This window comes from Gossypium raimondii, chromosome 13, assembly GCF_025698545.1.
Source record: "Gossypium raimondii isolate GPD5lz chromosome 13, ASM2569854v1, whole genome shotgun sequence".
In the NCBI taxonomy this organism is placed as follows: Eukaryota; Viridiplantae; Streptophyta; class Magnoliopsida; order Malvales; family Malvaceae; genus Gossypium; species Gossypium raimondii.
In genome coordinates, this window is record NC_068577.1 from 36,811,204 (window position 1) to 36,835,271 (window position 24,068).

General features: G+C 33.4%; 1 pseudogene; it reads left to right on the forward strand.

The window, feature by feature from the left end:
* The first annotated feature begins 13,196 nt into the window (after positions 1–13,196).
* On the forward strand, positions 13,197–14,157 carry LOC105784417 (ethylene-responsive transcription factor ERF020-like; annotated as a pseudogene).
* Positions 14,158–24,068: the final 9,911 nt, after the last annotated feature.

A 24,068-nucleotide genomic window follows, 5' to 3' on the forward strand; every position in this document is an offset into this window, starting at 1 on the left:
AAGAAAACCTTGTTACGAATTTAATTCGACAATATTCAACAATAAAATTCATAGGAATGTTCTTACAAGTTTATCTTATAATAAATAATTTTTACACCGCTTTTAATTTGAAGAAACTTGTTACGTATTTATGATTATTAACCCGAAATTTAGGTATAATTAGGATTATCTCAGTTGGGCTTACTAGTTGTGTAATAGGCCAATTTTGTCCCGGCTCATAAAAAAATAATTAACTCAAAATAGTAAAACAAAGTCTAAAATTATATCATTTGGCCTGATCGGGATGGCCCATTACTTGAAAAGGTTGAAGGTCTATCTACAAGCTTGATGCATATGAAACATAGTCTTCAAGGATATGCAATCTTAGATATGATATGTAATCTTAGATATGATATGCGACCTTAGATATGATATGTAATCTTAGATATGATATGCAATCTTAGAAGATATGATTTTGTAATCTTAGAGATTTAATTTGTAGATACCTTTTAATCTTAGCCGTTGATGTAATTAAGCTGTACCGTTGGATTTGGGGAGGCTCAAATATAAATAGATGCCTCTCCCTTCATTGTAAAGGAGGGAAGTGGGGAGTAATAATAATTCTTAAGAGTATTTACTCAAATTTCTCTCTCTCTCTCTCTTGCCTTCTTATTTTGTTGATTTGTGTATCATTTATTTATTGATTTGTATATTGTTGATTTCAAATCTCTTTTTCCTTATTATTCATTTTCAAATTCATTATTTTCAAATTTGTTTACATTTTATTTGGCCTTTTTTTTATACCCTTTGTTTTAAATTCATTGGTCTTTGATTATTGATGCTATTTAATCCTCTATTTGTTATTTTAGTTTTTTATTATTAAATTAATTATTTTAATATTATTAATACTATTATGTGGCATCATTAATCTTGTATCATTATTATTATTTTATTATTTTTATTTTTATATTCATGCATGCATCGTTTTTATGTAATATATATATATATTGTTTTATATATAGTATCGTATGCTTATATATATTTTGTACATATGTTTTTGTTTTTATTTTATTTTACTTCCTAACTTTTATATACATATATATACTTTTATAATTAGTTTCAATTTTTTTAATTTTGTATATATGTACATGTATGTATTTATATATTTTTCTAATGAATATTTTATATATATACGCACATGTCTATGTTTTTATTTGCTTAAATATAAACTTATATTTTCAACACATATGCTATAATATATATATGTATATTTATATATTTTCTTTATTTTCATAAATGCATTATATATATTTTGTTATAAATTCTATAGTCCAAAATTTTATATGTAAACCCATGTGTATGTCTTTTATTCTTTATAATTTCATGTATATATTTTGTACCTTTTTTTCTCTTTAAATTTTTTGTTTATTTCCTTCATTTGCTTATTGATTTATGTTTTCATTTATATTTTGTTCATTTGATACTTTACATGTCGTTGTTTTTTATGTACACTAATTTCGTTTATTTCTATGCCATTGTTGTATTTATTATTGTATGTTACACTTAATGTACCATTACATCATTTTTTTACTCGATTTTAAAATTTTCAAAATTGAGATAATACTCGTATTTAGGATTTTCAAGGAAATGGAGCCCTAACGTATTAGGTTCCAATTTTCTTCGTTAAATCTAACAATCGAGAATTGCTTATTAATCAAAAACTAAAATGAAAAGCTTGTTGTCGGGAATTTAATGTGTTGTATCCTAACGTATTGGATGTGACGTATTGATTTCTCGAGACAAAGATTTTTTTTAAAAAAAATAATAACAAAGGAAATATTCCAAGTTTAGGATTTTGAGAAATTGTGCCCTAACGTATTGGGCCGCGATTTCTTTATAAATCTTAAACAAATGAATATTCTTTTAAATTTTATTACACGAGTATTTTGGACTAATTCATTTTTGAGGAATTAGAATGTTGTGCCCTAACGCATTGGGTGTGACATTTTCGTTCTCCGAAATGATAAGAGTCTTAATAAGTAACATTTTTTAAGCTTTTATTAAAGATCATATTTTTAAATTTTCGACATTAAGACACTAATTAATTAACTAGGTACCAATTTTGGGCGTTACGAGGGTGCTAATCCTTCCTCGTACGTAACCGACTCCCGGATCCATTTTTCTAAAACTCGTAGACCAAAGCTATTTTTTAGGTGATCCAATCACACCTCAATAAAAGATTGGTGGCGACTCCCAATTTTTGTTTTTTTAAGGTCGACAACTAATTTTTGTTTTTTCCAAAATAAAAGTTGGTTTCGGTAGCTTGGCGACTCCACTGGGGACAAACACGAGAGTCGAGCCAAAATTGATTAATTTCTGTCTTATGTCGAAAATTTTTTGAGATCTTTTTGCATTCATTATTTTCTTGCTTAATTGATCTTTACATTATACATTGCATGAGTTGAATGATTTTACCCCTCTAAGTGGGAGTGAGAAACTAGTCCTTCGTGAGGTTTTCACCTCCGTCCAGGATAGTGGATCGCTTTCGGGATACATCCGTACCTATGTCTTCGTGAGATTTCCATCTCCGTGTAGCCATAGGGAAATATATCCCCCTGAACTGAACTCGGTCTGTATGAGCCTATAATGGGTGAGGATCGAGGAATCTACTGGTTCAGGTACCCTTACTTCAGAACCGAACCACATATAGAAGACCTTAGGAGCACACCCTAAGTAGAGTCATTTCAAACCCCTAGTGGTCACCTGAATAGACGTTCTATTTATTCTTGCTTGCTTTTGCTTTGTACTAACCTGTTTCTTTTTTGTTATGATTGCATTACATTTTCATCATAAAAAAAGTGGTGTTGATTCACGTTCAGTTGCGAAATAGATAGCTTGTCATAAGAAAATGAGTTTCTTGATAAAATGGAAGACAATATGGTTGTCCAAATATGGTCCAAGAAAACGTGATAAGAGAAGGATGATAGTTTAATGGAGGACTACACGACTATGGATTCAAGATGACAAAGATTATTCGAGAGTCGCTGAACTTTCTTAAAGAGAAGCCAATGAGCATCATGAGGATGAGTGAGCAACGAGTTGTGGCCCGGATTGAGCAAAAAGGAGATAGAAGAGACGTCTTTTTGAAGAGTTTGTGAGATTTATCTTAACGCTCGAATGAAGAAGAGGATCGAATGTCTCCGCCTATGAGGGCAAGGCCATATAAATATCTATTTTATGTAAAGAGATTTGTTTTCTAGTAAAGTTTTCTAAATAGAATTGAATCAGAATCAACGTCTTTTTATGCATTCATTGCATGCATTCGCATTACATGACATTATACGCATTAAAGTCCACTAAAAGAGCCTAATCGATTAAAATCATTCCTCAGTTAACCTGGAAACCAACCAATCAACTAAACACCGTTATGGTACTCGGGCGAAATCAAGAAGTATTGACCAAATATTAGAAAAGCTCGAACAATTCCAAAAAGAAATGCAGGATCAGCTTCAGCAGCAAATGAAGGAGTAGCTCGAGAAGATTCAGCAGGATTTGATAGACAAAATGATGGAATCTTAGGGGAATATGATGGCTAAGTTGACTCAGTTACTGACTGGAGGAATTGATAAAGGAAAAAGCTCTGTGCTTAATGTTGAAGAAGGATATAGTGAAGGACCTGTCTATCCTTCAGGCTTTACCCCTCAGCAAGTTGAGGAATGTCCGCGCAAATCCTCTGTCACCATTAGGCCTCAGCAGTTTCAGGTCAGTGCTTCAATGTCAATGAATTTTCAAGTTGGATCAGGCTTTAACCCCAGAGGCAACCTTGTCAATACGGCTATTCTTGACTTCGATGAAACAGCGGGAAAATAAAAAAGTGAAGGATGAGTTGCCAAAACAGCTAGAGGAAAAGTACAAACGGCTGGAAGAGAAATTTAAAGCGATGGAATGTGCTAAGAGCTACTATGGGATTTATGCTAAAGAAATAAGCTTGGTTCCGGATTTAGTACTCCCTTACAAGTTCAAAGTTCCAGAGTTTGAGAAGTATAATGGAACTAGTAGTCCCGAAGCCCATATTACTATGTTTTGTAGGCAGAAAATTGGGTATGTTAGTAATGACCAGTTGTTGATACATTGTTTCCAGGATAGCCTCACAGGGGCAGCGTGAAGCGGTACAATCAGTTAAGTCGTGCCAAGATTAATTCATGGAAAGATTTAGTACAGGCATTCATAAAGCTGTAAAATCATGTAACTGACATGGTACATGATAGAATCACTCTACAAAACATGGAAAAGAAGTCTGGTGAAAGTTTTAGGCAATACGTACAGAAGTGGAGGGAGGTCGCCGTCCAAGTTTAGCCATCGCTCCTGGAAAGGGAAATGACAATGCTATTCATAAATACATTGAAAGCTCCGTTCATCACACATATGTTAGGGAGTGCCACAAAAAGATTTTCTGACATAATCATTAATGGTGAAATGATTGAAAGTGCCATAAAGAGCGGAAAGATTGATGCTGGAGGAAATAATAGAAGGCAAGCTTCAAAAGAAAAAGAAAATGAGGTGAATAGCGTGAATATGTACAGCAAATCGATTACTAATCAGTAGGGCTCATCAAGACAAGAATCATGTGTGAAGCAAGGTACTGAAAAACTCCAGTTCACGCCAATTCCAATGTCGTACAAGGAGCTGTATCAAAGCTTATTCGATGCACATGTTGTTTCTCCTTTACATGTGAAGCCTCCATAGCCTCCGTATCCCAAATGGTATGACGCAAGTGCACAATGCTATTATCATGCGGGAATTACGGGACACTAAATAGAGAATTGCATTACCTTCAAAAAGTTAGTTGAAAAATTCATCAACATGGGTATTGTCAAGTTGGTTGGCTCATTTAATGCAGAAAATTCGCTACCCAATCATGATTGACAATGGGGTGAATGCAATATATGTGGAGGAGATGTTGGGAAATGTTCACATCAATGACATATAGGGAGACACAAATGAAAGGGGGACCTTGTTAGATATACGCCCTTATAAACCTGGGAGTGTTCTAAGTAATTGAACTACGGAAGAAATCCCTGTAATTTTTAGAGCTTATTTAGAGTAATGTTCAGAACATTTTTATTATTTTTAGCCTAAAAATGATAGAAATTCCTTTGTGAAATAGGCTTATGTCTGAACGTCATTATTCTAATAAAATACATCTTTGCATTCATTTTTGAGCCAATATTTTTTCATTCTTTTTGAAATAATTATTCTTTCATTCTTTTGGATTTTCTTCCACATCATTCTTTCATTCATAATTATATTCTACAAATAGTTATTCATGAATACATTCTTTTGTATATTCTTTTATATTGGGTCTCCAGGTATCAATAACATGAGTGACGCTGCTACAGGCTAAGAATTTCCTTTTGAGCGAGGCATGTGTTTAGAGGGATTTCATGACTTTGAAGATGACATATATTGTAGCCTATTTTCAGACTTGTTAAGGATGGTAGAACAAGTCGAGAAACGGATCTTACCCTACAAAGAATCATTAGGATACATGACTTCTCCTTATATAGGGCATGAAGGTCATTTGGTCGATCTCGCCAAAAGAGTCTCACGGTCATTGATTCATCTTTGTGATCGTCAGTTACTTTACTAAAAGAATGGAAGCTGCTTCATATGCCAATGTCACAAAGTCAACAGTTAGCAAATTCGTGAAAAATCATATGTTAGTATGGGACGCCAAAAGGATCATACCTGACAATGTACTAAATTTGAACAACGGCATAATATCAAAAGTTTACAGTCTGTTCACGATTAATTCCATATCGCCCAAAAAAAAGATGGCGCGAAAAAAAAAACTCTCCCGGGGCAATACCTTTCTCTTGGGCCCATCGCGGTTTTGCCTATTGAAGACAAAAAATTTTCTGAGTTTTTGAATCCAATTCCGATTGAAGAGGAATGTTCAAAGCTGTCCATCATGGTCAAATGCGCCAAAAGAAAATGATGCAAGTTCACAAAAAAGGTCCGTTCTAGAGAATTCCTTGAGAGGGACCTGGTATTGAAGAAGATCCTTCCTATACAAAAGGAACTTCATCCCAAGCTGGGAAGGACCTTATGTGGAAGGCCTTATTTGGAAAAACGTCGATTTTGATCAAAAAGGATAACAAGGACATGCCTAATCCTATGAGTTCAGATTCAACCAAAAATATTTCAAAATATAAAAAAATTAAAAAAAAAGAAAAGAAGAAAGAAAATGGAAAGGCCAAGGTGAAAACCCGCAAAGGGCGCCTTGAGACCAAAGGGGATTTGAGTTGAAAACCCGAAAAGGGCGGCTCAAATATTGATCAGATTAGGGCATGAGGTGATCAGAGCAGTTCAAATTTTGATCGGATTGGGGCATATGATGATCTTGAATCAACAGGAAAGGGTAGACAACATATTGGGACATCGACAAAGTACTGTAGATCTCCTAAACACATGTCAAACTCAGAAAGTTTGTATAGAGAAGTTTAAGCTGCGATATCTAGGGCATCCAATTTTTATATTGAATTTGTTATTCTTGGAATATTCATTCTTTTCCAAGATACACATTCCCAATCAATTTCTTTTCTATCCTTATTTACTATTTTTGATAATCTATTCCCTTCGAGCTATGCTCAAAACCAATTGTATTCTCATCCATTTTTATACCCTTTTTGCAAGCATGTTGCATTGGAATAATGATTAATGAACTAATAAAACTTTCACAAGGGAAGTTTGGCATATTACTCTAGAAGTTTCTAAATAATACAGAACTCAAAGCAAGACTATTGTTTAGAACGCACCATGTTTAAAGGTTGGAAATCTGAAAAGGAAGAGTCTAAATTAGGACTTTCTCTTTGGATTTTGTTGTTAAAAACATTGATTGAACAAAATGACAAAGCTTAAATAAACAAGTAAGCAATGATCACCAGACAGTAGAAAGAGGTTTCCTCGAATAAGAAAGCCTTCATTTATGCATGAGCCTTTGGTACGATACCCTGGGAATGGTGTAAGGGACCAAAGAGATTTAGATCCTATATCCTTGAATTGTGATAGGAGAGGATCGAGAAAAAGCCATATATTCCTACCTTTGGGTTACAGTGGGAGAATGGTGGTACAAATTTTGAGCCCCAATGGATTGAACTTTGAGGTTTACAGTGGGGGGCAACCTGACTAAATGTTTCTTCAGAAAAGCCAGCCAAGCAAAAAGGCGTTGTAGCACATCAGTGTTAAGGCCTTAATAAACTTCGAGCAATGACAACCTAAGTGGGATCATTCTCGGAAAAAAATTATTAAAAAATTATACATTCGTGCAAACACCATTCACACATGTCTAGTTAGGAGCATTTGATTCATTTTATGCCATCATAATCATAGGCATAATTAGGTTCATTATACAGGTCATGTTCCCCAGAGAGCAGATCAGTGAAGATAGTAGATCTTGCCTTCCTGCGCCGACAACGAAGCAGATCGAAGACACCAGCCTTGCCTCCCTGGGTTGCAGCGGAGCAGGTTAAAAATTACAGATCTTGCCTTTCTGCACCGACAGCAAAGCAGATCGAAGACACCAGCCTTACCTCCCTGGTTGTAGCGGAGCAGGTTAAAAATAGCATATATTGCCTTCCTGCACCGACAGCGAAGTAGATCGAAGACACCAACCTTGCCTCCCTGGGTTGTAGCGGAGCAGGTTAAAAATAGCAGATCTTGCCTTCCTGTACCGACAGCGAAGCAGATCGAAGACACTAGCCTTGCCTCCCTGGGTTACAGCGAAGCAGATTAAAAATAGCAGATCTTGCCTTCCTGCACCAACAGCGAAGCAGATCGATGACCCCAGCCCTATCTCCCTGGACAGCAGTGGAATAGGTTGAAGATTGTAAGTCTTATCTCCCTGGTCAGCAGTGGAATAAGTTGAAAATTGTGAATCCTATCTCCCTGAGCAACAGTGGAGTAGGTTATAAATAGCAAATCTTGTCTTCTTGTACTAGCAGTGAAGTAGATCGAAGACATCAGTCTTATCGCCTTGACGTTGCAATGGAAAAGATTGAAGCCACAACAACGAATCTTATTTCCCTGCCGTTGTAGCGGAGCAGATTGAAGCCATGACGGTAATCTTATCTCCCTGGTGTTAAGGCTTGGATTAGCTGAAGTGGAGCGGATTGAAGCTGTGGGCAGCGAATCCTATCTCTTTAGCATTACAGTGGAGCAGATTGAAACCACGACGGTGAATCTTACTCCCCTGGCGGTGTAGTGGAACATATTGAAGCTACGACGGTGAATCTTGTTTCCCCCAACATTGCAATTTAAAAGACTGAAGATGGCGAATCTTATCTCCCTGAAGTTGTAGTGAATTAGATTAAAGCCAATAATCCTATCTCCCTAAAGTCGCAATGGAGTGGATTAAAATCACAGATCTTATCTCTCTGAAGTTACAGAGAGTAGATCGCATCTAGTCTTATCTCCCTGAAGTTGCAGTGGAGCAGACTAAGTAAGCAAGTCTTATCCTCCTGAAGTTGTAGTAAGGCAGAGTGAAGATGGCGAATCTTATCTCCCTACAGTTGCAGTGGAGCAGATTAAAGCCAATAATCCTATCTCCCTGAAGTTGCAGTGGAGTGGATTAAAATCACAGATCTTATTTCTCTGAAGTTGCAGAGAACAGATCGCATCGGGTCTTATCTCCCTAAAGATACAGTGGAGTAGACCCAAGAAAGCGAGTCTTATCTCCCTGAAGTTGCAGTGGAGCAGACTCAAGAAATCAAGTCTTATCCCCCTGAAATTGCAGTGGGGCAGACTAAATAAACAAATCCCATCTCCCTAAAGTTGTAGTGGAGTGGATTAGAATCTCTCTAAAATTACAGTAGAGTAGATCGCATCAAATTCATCTTTAAAGTTGCAGCAGATCAAGTTGAAGCTATAAGTCTTATCTCCCTGGAGTTGCAGTGGAGCAGATTAAAGATAGCAAAATTTGAAAAACTACAACGTGCAAATCCTATCTCCCTGGCATTGCAGTAGAGTAGGTTGAAGCACTAGTTCCTATACCTCTGAAGATGCAGTAGGAAGGAATGAGGATATTTGAAGAAGAAGAAGAGCACTAAAGTCCAACACGGCCAGGCAAAATTGGCCATTTCTAAAGTCTTTGCTCCATTCTCGTTACACGATAATGAGCAAAGAGGGGCAGCTGTAATAGGCCAATTTAGCCCGGGCTCATAAAAAAATAATAAACCTAAAATAATAAAACAAAGTCCAAAATTATATCATTTGGCCTGATCGGGATGGCCCATTACTTGAACAGGTTGAAAATCTATCTACAAGCTTGATGCATATGGAAACATAATCTTCAAGGATATGCAATCTTAGATATGATATGTAATCTTAGAAGATATGATTTTGTAATCTTAGAGATTTAATTTGTAGATACCTTTTAATCTTAGTCATTGATATAATTAATCTGTACCGTTGGATTTGGGGAGGCTCAACTATAAATAGATGCCTCTCCCTTCATTGTAAAGGAGGGAAGTGGGGAGTAATAATAATTCTTAATAGTATTTACTCAAATTTCTCTCTCTCTCTCTCTTGCCTTCTTATTTTGTTGATTTGTGTATAATTTATTTATTGATTTGTTTATTGTTGATTTCAAATCTCTTTTTCCCTTATTATTCATTTTCAAATTCATTATTTTCAAATTTGTTTACATTTTATTTGGCCTTATTTTTTTATTTTATACTCTTTATTTTAAATTCATTGGTCTTTGATTATTTATGCTATTTAATCCTCTATTTGTTATTTTAGTTTTTATTATTAAATTAATTATTTTAATATTATTAATACTATTATGTGGCATCATTAATCTTGTATCATCATCATCATCATCATCATCATCATCATTATAATTATTATTATTATTATTTTATTTTTTATATTCATGTGCATGCACCGTGTTTATGTAATATATATATTGTTTTATATATAGTATCGTATGCTTATATATATTTTATACATATGTTTTTGTTTTATTTTATTTTACTTCCTAACTTTTATATACATATATATACTTTTATATTTAGTTTCATTTTTTTTACTTTTGTATATATGTACATGATTGTATTTATATATTTTTCTAATGAATATTTTTATATATATATACGCACATGTCTATGTTTTTATTTACTTAAATACAAACTTATATTTTCAACACATATGTTATAATATATATATGTATATTTATATATTTTTCTTTATTTTCATAAATGCATTATATATATTTTGTTATAAATTCTATAGTCCAAAATTTTATATGTAAACCCATGTGTATGTCTTTTATTCTTTATAATTTCATGTATATATTTTGTACCTTTTTTCTCTTTATATTTTTTGTTTATTTCCTTCATTTGCTTATTGATTTATGTTTTCATTTATATTTTGTTCATTTGATACTTTACATGTCGTTGTTTTTATGTACATTAATTTCGTTTATTTCTATGCCATTGTTGTATTTATTATTGTATGTTACACTTAATGTAGCATTACATCATTTTCTACTCAATTTTAAAATTTTCAAAATTGAGATAATACTTGTATTTAGGATTTTCAAGGAAATTGAGCCCTAACGTATTGGGTTCCAATTTTCTTCGTTAAATCTAACAATCGAGAATTGCTCATTAATCAAAAAATAAAATGAAAAGCTTGTTGTCGGGAATTTAATATGTTGTATCCTAACGTATTGGATGTGACGTATTGATTTCTCGAGACAAAGATTTTTTTTTAAAAATAATAATAATAAAGGAAATATTCCAAGTTTAGGATTTTGAGAAATTGTGCCCTAACATATTGGGCCGCGATTTCTTTATAAATCTTAAACAAATGAATATTCTTTTAAATTTTATTACACGAGTATTTTGGACTAATTCATTTTTGAGGAATTAGAATGTCGTGCCCTAACGCATTGGGTGTGACATTTTCTTTCTCCTAAATGATAAGAGTCTTAATAAGTAATGTTTTTTAAGTTTTTATTAAAGATCATATTTTTAAATTTTCGACATTAAGATACTAATTAATTAACTAGGTACCAATTTTGGGCGTTACGATGGTGCTAATCCTTTCTCGTACGTAACTGACTCCCGGATCCATTTTTCTAAAACTCGTAGACCAAAGCTATTTTTTAGGTGATACAATCACACCTAAATAAAAGATTGGTGGCGACTCCCAATTTTTGTTTTTTTAAAGTCGACAACTAATTTTTGTTTTTTTCCAAAGTAAAAGTTGGTTTCGACAAGTTGGATGCATGCAAGTCTTGTAGTGGGAGTTCGCCAGAAGGGCTCGCAAGGGAAGTTCGCGGTCCCAGTGGGGGTTCACCAGAAAACTCACAATGGAAGTTTGCGATCCTAGTTCGCATATACCAAGGAGTTCATGTGTGGGGGCTACAAAGTATAACAAGAAGACCAGAACAATACACGTATCCAACATGCATAAAGCCTACTAAGAACGTCAATTTCATAAACAGTAACTATGTGTATAAATATTCAATTGTCCCTTTCAATGGGATACAAAAAAAAATCATTTAACAAAACTCTTACCTGAAATCTCTATTGAGTCAAATAAAAAAGAAATTCTATAGTCTATTGATTTTGTAAATCAGATTGTGTTATAAAATAAGAAAATGAAAGAGTAAATATGAAGAATATAATATTAGATCACCAAGCCTCCTTGCATTCAATTGATGCAAATAATAAAGGAAGAGTATGACAAATTGGTTGACTGAAATTTTGTAAGTTATGAAATGGATTGACTTAGGGTGGGTTTGGATGGACAATTGGGTGCGGTGCGATGCGTTTAGTTTACTCTTTATTTCACGCTACAGGATCATTACAATATCTAATCTCACCGCCACCACTGTTTTTACACTAACCGTAAGTAAACGCACCGTCCATCCAAATTCACCCTTAATCCCTTTGAGAAATGCGGAATGAGGGATGCCATGCATTATGCAACGGTCCTCACTCCAGTCTTCATTCTGCATCTCCCTTCATGTTTATGTGTGGCTTTTAATTAAAATAAGATAAATTATTGGACACGTTTAATCCCATGAATTCAAAAACACGACTTGACCATCACAATCCAACTCTCACCGCCCTCTTTTCCAAATCTATTTCATTGCCCACCCATCCACCGATTTAATTTCCACACTAATAAAAAAATATAACAATATTACGTTTTAAATTTTTAAAATATGATATTAACATATCAATAACAGAAAAATGATTTATCCAACATAATTTGCCATTCTTAAACAAATATTTATCACGTTATTCACACATCGACTCTATATATTTTTATTATGTTTAAATAATATTTAACCAAAGTTATACTCAAATTCTAATTTTAATGTAGACTTAGAATAAACTTTTAAAATAAGAAAAGTACAATTTTAATTATGTACAAATCAACAAAAAGTGTTAATAATTAATGTTCAATCTCTGTATATATTAACTATAATATGATCAATGTTGTAAGAATTGGTCTTCGGAATGATTGGAGTTTTGATTTAACCCTTTCAAATTTTTAAAAGAATAAAATTAAATAGAAAAAATGAAAATTTATATTCACAAAATCTAAAAGTTTTGTTAAAAATCATAAAATTAAAAATAGAGAAAAGATTCATTTTTAATCTACTTTTTAATTGTCATTTTTTGGTTGAAATGATTCAGATTATTTTCAAATATATATATTGCGGATTAAATTGATCCGACTTTCAACCTTCTATTCAATTAGTCCCCTCGTAATATTTAAATAATTTATATATATTGTATTTAAGCTTTTAGCTATGTTAGATGTTATTTTAATTTATATGGAGCGATAGTTAAAGCTTTTATCGACATTCGTTTGACATAAGTTTAAATTGTGTTATCTTTATCCCTTTTCTCAATTTTATATATAAAAGAATTGAGTTAAGTTATTTAAAAAATTGACTAAAATATTTTTATATACAAAATAAATTATATTAATATGAGAATAATTACATATTTATTATAATATTTTTAAATGAATGATTAAATTTTTAACTTTATCAATTTCATTAAATAATTACATATTTATTATAATATTTTTCACCATGCATAATCTAATAATAATAATAACAACACACCGAATTGACAAAGGCTTTGTAATTAATTATCCGCTCCAACTTGATGATTATGGAAATACAAAGGCACGTCCGGTTTGACCTTAAAAGTTATTTGACCCTCTCTCTTCAAGCTTCATGGTCTACCCTAACAGATATTTTATTTAGTTTAACACATTTGTTTTTAAAATGCCATTTGACTTCTATTTTCAATTTCTCAACCTATATAAGGTGTTAGTTCCATCTCCTTTCCTCACTCCTGTCTCATTTGCCTGTTTTCTCAAACTTTAATCCTTCAAGATGAGTGGCTTTGCAGCAGAAGAAAGGAGCAGCGGTGAAACGAAATACAAAGGAGTGCGTCGTCGAAGATGGGGCAAATGGGTGTCTGAAATCCGGGTCCCAGGCAGCCAAGAACGTCTTTAGTTAGGCTCTTATTCAACCCCGGAAGCTGCTGCAATCGCCCATGACCTTGCTTTCTATTGCCTGCGTCGACCATCTTCCTTGACTGCTCTCAACTTTCCCTCCATGTTACCTCCTTATGTCAGTCCAAACATGTCCCCCAAGTCTATCCAAAGAGCAGCATCGGATGCTGGCATGGCTGTGGATGCCGCCCACATGATCCGCCAAGAAACCAGGGCAACTGAAAACGTTATGAGTGTGGATATAGGCGTGGAGACTGAGCCCTGGGACAACGAACACCATAGCAGTTGCGGTTCCTGGGAAAAACAAGGGGAGCCTTTGAGCATTTCTGTTGATGATTATCTCTATTTTTGAAACATCTCAATATTCCATCTGCCATTGTCTTACATGCAAGATAATTTTGTATATACAAACTATAAAGTACCATGATTAGGGTGGGGTTTGCACTGCAATTTCCTGTATTGCGATTCCAATTGAATCAAAACTCGAAATTTTATTAGAAAGACATTCAAATCCCTACTCCTACTCCAAAGCCAAATCCACCTTGGTTACTGCACTTGTATCTTTAGTTGAGTTATATAGTCAATATCAATTCATAAGTATTAGGTCTGATTGTATGATTTGGTTAAACAGTGTGAAACCTTTGGAATTCAAATCCTTCTCATGAGATCACCTTCAGCAACTTTTGACTAAAAATTTTAGCGGACTTCGGAAATTTAGTAACATCCCATTCCTCCGACATATATATATATATATATTTATGAGTTTTCATTTTGGAGGGCTTTCCAAATTATTCGTTAGAGTGAATTCGGTAATTAATATTTTACGGTAACGAGTAAATATTGACCACAAGTTTTAAAGCTCCTACTTATCTAAGACGAGGATGGAATTCTCAATCATTAATTAAAGTAGAAGAGATCTTTACCATTTTACCCAACTTTTATTAGTTTTTATATCTAAAGTTCCAAACATCATAAATTATTTAAAAACAGCATTGAATTTTTTAAAATAATTTAGAATAAAAATTTAAGACTTTAAATTATTTTTCTAAAAATTATTAGGTGTATATCTATTGAGTATTTATATTATAAGGAGAACAAAGTAATTTAGTTCCAAAGGAGAAAACGCAAGGCAAATTAAGGGGGAAAAAGGTGAATTTTGTCACAATCCAATCAATGTGAACAGGTGCTAAAAAAGTGGCAAGTTAGACCCACTTAAGTTTTACCGATCAATAACCATAAGTGTTGAAAGTCAAAAGTAATCCAAACCCAACAAACCAATGAAACGGCAAACTTAAGAATAAATAAATACCTGAAGCAAGCACTACACCAAAACAGGCTTTTAAAGGCGCTTTTTTAGGCCTTTAGCGGCGCTTTTTAGCACCGCAAATACTTTTAGCGGCGCTTTGATAAGCGCCGCAAAAGATGCCGCTAAAGATACCGCCGCTAAAGGTGTTGGTCTATAGCGGCGCTTCTATCACAAACGCCGCTGAAGACTAAGAGCTTTAGCGGCGTTTTTAATAGAACCGCCGCTATAGATTGGTGTCTTTAGCGGCGTTTTTGTTGAAAGCGCCGCTATAGATCAGGGTCTGTAGCGGTGTTTTTTATATAAGCGCCGCTATAGATCAGGGCCTTTAGCGGCGCTTTTCCCAAAAACGCCGCAATAGACCCTAATCTATAGCGGCATTTTTCCCACAAACGCTGCAATAGACCCTGATCTCTAGCGGCGCTTCTGCCGCAAGCGCCACTAAAGACCCGGATCTATAGCGGCGCTTATCCAGAAAACGCCGCTAAATACCCTTGTCTATATAGTGGCGCTTCGCGCAAAAACGCCGTTAAAGACCCTAATCTATAGCGGCGCTTTTACCAAAAACGCCGCTAAATTTGGTAGATTTGTAAAAAAAAAATTTATATTTTCTGCCCTCCTGTAAAAAACAAATCAAAAGAAATCATATCTAAACCAGCCAAAAGTAACAAATCTATATATTAAACAAATAATATAATAAATATCAATAAATATAAACAAATTCGGTATTATTCTTACAAAATGTTAAAAGTTAAAATGATAATTGAAAGTCAAAATTGAAGTATATTTACACGATAGTCTAAGGCGGCAATTATTGCATTCTTTGAAACATCTTCATCATACTCTGGAGCTGCTGCTGGAGTTCATCGAACTTTTGATGCTGCTCTGCTTCCCTCGCTGCAGCCTCTACTTCCCTCGCTTTAGCCTCTACTTCCCTCGCTTTAGCCTCTGCTTCCCTCGCTTTAGCCTTTGCTTCCCTCGCTTTAGCCTCTGCTTCCCTTGCTGCAGCTTGTTCTTCTCTCGCTGTCGCCTCTGCTTCTCTTCTTGCCAGATCTCGCTCTAAGTCTTTGGAGTTCTTCATACTTCGTTGAACCTCGGCTTCTCTCATTCTTTGCATCTGCTTTAAGTTGTAGCTGGAGTTCTTCATATCTTTTTTGAACATCAGCTTCTCTCAATGTTGCCTCCGCTTTAAGTTGTGTAATTTTCTCAGTTGTTGTCGCTTGCATCTGAGCCATCTGGTCTCTTAACCTCTGAACTTCAGCTTCAGCTCGACTCCCCGAAGGCATATATTGTTGCAAGTTAGATCCAAAATATTGGGACGGGTTAACAAAAGATCCTTGGAATCGAACCCGACCATACCTTTCAGGACCCAAAACTTCAGTGATAATCCGGTTATCAATGTCGTCAATAATATGAACTATCTTTGGATGCAATCGCGTCAGTACTCGCCTTTTTATTCTTTAATTTTTCCTAAAAATAAATCACACATAGATAGGAGCATAATATATATTAAAAACAAGAATGCAACATAACTTAACAATATTTGCATTATAATAAATGAAATAAATCATTAGAAAGTAAACACTATATAAATAATTAAAACAAGTGAAATTGTATTAAGCAAATGTACCATAATTTCTGCAGCTTCAGGAGTCATAGGGTTTCCATCTTTCTTCCATGTGTAATGTCAAAAAGTTGAAGTCGTCCAACTTTTTGACCGGACGACAGTTCCTACAATACAATAGTAAAAATATTAATTGATAGAAAGTAATAAATATTTGCCAATATTAAAAGCATTTCAAAATACCTCTCGCATGAGCTACACACGCAAAACTTTTCGACCCAATTTGTGTGAGTGAATTTTGTTCTTGCCTACTTTGTTTTCCAACTTGTTCACGATCCTACATTATGAAATTATTAGTACGTTAATTAGGAAATACTATACACCAAAATAATTACAAAATTTTATAAGTTACACATACCTCTCCTTTCTTCGAAGTCCAAAATCTAACGACCTCTTCCCACTGGTACCTTAGCATTCCCGGCGGGACATTTTGTAATATCTCGTCGAGTGTTGTTTTTGTTTTAAAATATTCTTTCTTTAAAGTGCTCTTATGGTCTCTCCATCTTTTTCCCAATGCCTTCTTTACATAAGCATCGGAGACCTCTAGAGCAAATCTCGCCTACAAAAAATACAACTTAAGAAAGTAAATGTGAACGAAAATTAAACCCAAGTATTATAAATGACATACACGTTTTGTTACCTTAATGTTATCGAGAGCTTGGTTCTTGTTACTCTCGGGCATTTTATGCCATGACTCGAAGTTAATTGGCAGCATATTTGCATTCCGTGCTAGAATGCCCATGTATCCTGCTAAAAGGCGGGCTTCTGATCCAACAGGCTGACCAAAGCTATTACTGGATACTTGGACACGCTCGACTGGATCTAGGTCTTATAAATCGCTCAGTACTGTACGTCCTCGAACTCTCCGCGTCCCACCAGTTTCATCTGAAAAATAAAAGTATTGTAATATACGAAATTTTAAAAAAATAAACAAGAAGTCAGCAGACATGAAAATTACTTTGAACTTCTATATGTTCCTCAGGTGTAACCGGAACATTCGAAGATCCAATTGCAGTCTGTTGTTCAGTGCTGTTTGTTTCCGCCGAGTTTGGAGTACCTTGAACAATGCGGTGCGATCTCACTTTTCTTCTAGGCATTTTATCTGCAATACAAATAAATTAGTTGAAAACTTAGTATACAAGTACAACAATAACATCATTCGTAAATATAATTAGATAATCGTAAAAGCTGACTACATTATAATTCGTAAATATCTTCATCCGTATCCTGGCGGACCGATTGAAATTGTGTACTAGTACTAGGGATGTTTTCGTTTAAGTTCTATTCTGGAAATGGTAAAGTTTGTGTTCTGTCGTCAATGTCATCTCTACTTCCACTGCCCATGTCAAACAAGTCTCTAGGGATGTTACGGAGTACAACGTACCAACCCTCATCAGTTGGATCTTTTGAGTAAAAAACTTGTTTGACTTGAGAAGGAAATACATACGGCTCATCAATCAATTGTTGTCCTGTGTGAATTAATCGAGCGAAGTTTACCATTGTGAAACCAAATTGATCTTGCTTGATTCCACGTGCAGTATTAACATCGGCCCAATCACCTCGAAATAAGACAACTTTCCATTTGACGTAGTAATCCAACTCAATTATGTCAGTAAGAAGTCCAAAATATTCCACATTTCCCTCCACAAGATTATTGTCCCTAGCACTAGCATAACTTGTAATTGAGGAATTAACAACTATTCCACAATTTTGCGTTCTCATCAATCTCTCGCGATATTTTGTATGAAATCTGAATCCGTTTATGAGGAATGCACTATATCTTTTAACCACCCGATTTGGACCTTGGGAAAGCCATTTAACTTCGTCGGTGACGTTCTTCCCACTCCAAACCTATTGAATGGAAAGTAAACTGAGTAATTAAAAATGTTTTGAACAAATATTATTATTTGTCGGTGAAAGCTCCAATTACATACCGTTTGGCTTAACCATTCATGAAAAGATTCTGTAAACAACTTATTGATATCTCGATGTTGTGTTCTTCGGGAGCGCGAACGAGATCTCAATATTTGTTTGTACTCACTATGTAAGTTATATGTTAAGTTTGTTAGACTATAAACAATTTTGAAATGATAAATATTAATCAAATTTCTAGAACTTACTTGCGTAAAGGTTCCATTGATTCGTGGTGAAACAGAACATATCGATGTGCTTGTACCCACGATAAATCATCTAATTCTGCAATTTCAACTTTACCGATTGGTTCTCCAAAACTTTGGAACAAATAACTGTCGGCAAAGTTACGATCCGTGAGTCCAGCATTTCTATTTGGTCTGTTTAACCTTGTTTCAACATCTTCCAAATATCTTGAACAGAAGGTCATACATTCCTCTGCCAAGTAGCCTTCAGCAATCGATCCTTCTGGATAACGCTTGTTGCGGCAATAAGACTTTAATTTGGATAGGAACCTAAACACGATATACAACATTATCAAAAGTTGTAACTAAAGGCATATGGGTGAATGAAGGAAAATTTACAAAATTGTAAATTTTAGATAAGAGACAAATATTGATTTTATAATATAAACATTGGATAAACAATTTTGTTTAAAAAAAAGATTGGATGAACAGTATTTTATAATATAATATTAATTTTAGATACAAATATAATATTAATTTTAGTTAGAAATATTATACAAATAGTATTTTATAAGGTAAATAAGCATTTTGCATGCAACTTGACTAAGAAATTAGTAGCAAATAGGGAATTGAGTTTGTATAAAAAACGTGGACCGTCTCTCTATTAGGTAGCTGTCAATGGCATTTTAACTCCAACCATCTCACATTCTTACCGAATTGAATTTGTGTTTTAAATTCTCAACCCATCAAAATACAAAATTAAAGAGAAAATTTGAATTGAACTTTATATACAAAATGCTATACCAGCTAACAAAGTGATGAATTCAACTACAGTAAATTTGGTTAACATCAGTTTTGGATTTCATTCATGGACTCATTAAATTAATAATAATCATAATAATTAAACTAAGAAAGTGATGAACATTTGCTTCAAGATTGAATTTCCAGCAGTTTATCAATTCATCAAAAAGTCTACTTTCTGCTGCAGTTGACTAAGAAAACATTATACAGGGTCATCTATACAGAGATGAGCCAAGCAACAATAAGGGAAATAACATATATAAAGAGAAAGCAGCAGTTTAAAATATACAATATGCATATAATTTTTTATGACAAAACATGCAGACATAAATTTAAAATTTCAAAATATACATATATTCATACCCAACACTAATCTTATTTAACTCGAATTCATACCCAACACTCATCTCATTTAACTCGAATAACATAGATGGCAAATACGTCACTAAGACTAACCAAAACCAAAACATGTAAAGGGATAGTGAAAGTGAATCTATTGAGCTCTCCCCTAAGCCAATGTTACAAAAATGAATTGCCATTGATCCAAACCCAAAATGCACAAAAAAATACGGGAAAGGGGAAGTCCATCGATACCAAAAAATAATAATCATAATAATTAAACTAAGAAAGTGATGAACATTTGCTTTAACTAATAAATTTAGCAAATTAAATATACATACCTCTTAAAGTTCACAAGGAAGAAAAGGTCAAGGAAGTAGAGGTCGCAAGTTCACAGGATTGCTTGAGATTGAATTTCCAGTAGTTTATCAATTGATCAAAAGTCTACTTTCTGCTGCAGTTGACTAAGAAAACATTATACTGAGGTCATCTATCTGAGAGATGAGCCAAGCAACAATAAGGAAATAACATATATAAAGAGAAAGCAGTAGTTTAAAATATACAATATGCATATAATTTTTATGACAAAACATGCGACATAAATTTAAAATTTCAAAATATACATATATTCATACCTAACACTAATCTCATTTAACTCGAATTCATACCCAACACTCATCTCATTTAACTCGAATAACATAGATGGCAAATACGTCACTAAGACTAACCAAAACCAAAACATGTAAAGGGATAGTGAAAGTGAATCTATTGAGCTCTACCCTAAGCCAATGTTACAAAAATGAATTGCCATTGATCCAAACCCAAAATGCACAAAAAAATACGGGAAAGGGGAAGTCCATCGATACCAGAAAATAATGTTGTTCGGCTATCAGAAAGGGATTGAGCAATTGGGAAATTGGGGAAAATAATTTGGGGAAGAATAACTTGGGGGAAATTGGGGGAAAAGAAGTTGGGAAATTGGGGAAATGAAATCGTGGAAATTTGACTTGGGGGAACACTAAAGGAAATTCCCAAATTCCCAAACCCTTGACACGCAAAAACGCTGAAATTCCCCGAATTCCCAAACAAATAGGCCAAAGGTTGGTGATTGAATTTATTATTTAAACCCCAGTTTCCCAAATTACACTTAACCCAAACCCTAAATCAAGATACAGCGATTTAAAAGAAAAAAACTTACCTTTTTCACCACAAATTCCGCAACTTTGATAGTATCCTGTCAAGATTGGCTCAACTGTTGCTTCGTTTCACCCGATTTATGAGTTCTCCTCTCCCTTTTTTCCTTTGTATTTTCTCTTTCGATATTATAGCTTTCGTTTTCTCCTCTCGATTCATTTCGTTTGTGTTCTACCTTATACGTAAAATGATAAGTAAAACACGCGAATGTAAGCAGTCGTTTTGCCAAAATTTTAAGACACTGCTCCAGCGTTTGTTAGGAAAACGCCACTACAAATTGAAGTTATAATCAAAGCGGTACTGTTTAATAAAGCTTTATTGCATATTTCAAACTATTTTTAACTTATTAAACTTAATTCTATTTAAAATAATATTTAAATGACAAAACATTAATATAATTGATATCAATTGGTACTTTAATTTGATTTTTAAAACATTATTTAAAGAAATTAATCTAAACTAACCTAATTAAAATCCTTATCCCACCCTCGAAACCCTAAACCATAAATTCTAAACCACTAACCCTTAGCCCGTAACTCGTAACCCTTAAACCCCGACCCTATATCCCAAACCTTAAATCCATATATACCCCCAATCCTTAAAATAGCACTACCATCGAAATAATCCCTAAATCTTTAATAATCATATATAAAATAGTTATAATTGATTAAACAATAATTAATAGTAAAACTTTTAATAATTTGTAATATTACCTTTATAATATTTATTTTGTTGTATAAAGTTTGAAATTTATAATATTTAATTTTATTGATAAATAAATAAATTTAAACTATATACTCATAATTTCAATATATTAAATTTATTCTATATTATATATTTTAGAAATATACATATAAGAACATATTTGATAAAACTAAATTAATCTAATAACTTAAACTCTAACATAACCGTTGAAACCCTAAACCCAGCCCAAATCTATAACCCCCTAACCCCTTACCCCTAAATCCCCTAACCCCTAAAGCATAACCCTTAAACCCTAAATCCCCCTAACACCTAAACCTTAAATTTTTCAATTCCACAAACAAACGGTGACGTTTTCACAAAATTGTAGACATATTTGCGGCGTTTTCCCGAAAAACGCCAGTAATAGAGTACATCATTCAACTGAAACGACGCCGTTCTGATAGAGTATCATGAATATTAGCGGCGCTTACCTATAAAACGCCACAATAGAAACTGATTCCCTAACACGTAACGACATCGTATATTGCAATATTTGTGGCGTTTTTTACTAAAACGCCGGTAAAGGCTACATTTTGCGGCGTTTTTCTATAGAAACGCCGCTAAATTTCTCTTTTTTTTGTGATCTTACATTTAAATAATTAATTACCTATTTATTTAACAAATACATAATTACCTACTTATTTATTTGTTTATTTATTTACACCAAGATTATTTTGGTCCTATATATACAAATTAAATAATTAATAACTATATATATATATATCCATATATATATATATCCATATATATCAAAAATATCAAATGGCCGTTAAATATTTGGGTTAAATGTTTTAAATATACAACTATTTTTAGTTCATATTGATATTAATTATCGATTAATCGACATGCATAAAGTGATCATGATCTACCTATTATAATATTCAATATATTAAATTTATTCTTGAATATCTATTTCACAAATATATAAGAACGTATATATTGATTACCATAAAAATAAAAAAAACAAATCTAATTAATTAAACCCTAACACATGACCGTTGAAATTAACCCTAAATCTTAAACCCCAAAACCTCTAACCCTAAATTAACCTTAAATCCCCAATTACCTTAAATCTATACCCGTACTCATTAAAATACAGTCCATAAAAAAATTCCTAAATCTTTAATATATATATAATCATAATTAAATTAAATATAGTCAATAATTATTGTTAAAATATATATAAATTAGTCGAACAATATATAGTACCAAAATTAATTTATTACTCTTATAAAAGTTAATTCTATTTTAATTTACTCTTTACATTAATACAACAATTTAAGTTTTACTATATTTTATTTTATTCATAATTTAATATATTTTCTCTCGTAAAGTAGTTTAAATCAATCTGTTATAAATAGTTAGTCATTACATATATCGACTTCTCTTTAATAAAAACTTTTTTATTAATTAATATTATTTGTTAATTATAATTTAAATGTAAATTGTCCCACTATATATATATAATAAATAGAACAAAATATTAATTATTTCAACTTATAAGATTTTTGTTACTATTAGCGGCTAACAAAAACGCCGCTAAAGGTTAATACATTCGCGGCACTTAGATACAAACGCCGCTGAAGACAGGAGAATTAGCGGCGCATAGGCGAAAACGCCGCTATAGACCCATAGCATTAGCGGCGCTTAGACGAAAACGCCGCTAAAGACTCGGAGCATTAGCGGCGCTTAGACGAAAGCGCTGCTAAAGACTCGAAGCATTAGCGGCGCTTAGACGAAAACGCCGCTATAGACCCGAGCGTTAGCGGCGCTTAGACGAAAACGCCGCTATAGACCCGAGCATTAGCGGCGCTTAGACAAAAACGCCGCTATAGACCCGAGCATTAGCGGCGCTTAGACAAAAACGCCGCTAAATGTTTAAAAAATCGCAAAAAACGACGCCGTTCGTCTTAGGTTTTTTGTTGCGCTTTATATAAAACGCCGCTAATTCCTATTTTTAGCGGCGCTTCCGTATAAACGCCGCTGATGCTCTACCTTTAGCGGCGCTTTGGCTAAATCGCCGCTAATGCTCTATTTTTTGTGGGGCTTTTGTTCCAAACGCCGCAAAAAATGCCGCTAAAAGCCTATTCTGGTGTAGTGAAATACAATTGGCACGTAAACCTGAAATTTTGAACAACGGACTTATAACTAAAATTACTTTTAGGGGTCAAAAACTGGTTTTCAGTGTTGCAATTGTGGTTTCAAAACTTAAATTAAGAAATTTTTTGAAAAAAAATAGATTTTAATTTCTCTAAAATATTAATTATATTAATTATATGTTTTTTCTTTCCAGTTTTGGGTTCCAAATTTAGAATTTAGATTTTAGAATTTAAATTCTTTCCTTGATAACACTAAAAAATTAATATAATTAATATTTAATTATGTTTAAATAAATTTGATAATATTTATAAATAAGTCTGCCTTATGTGTATGTGCA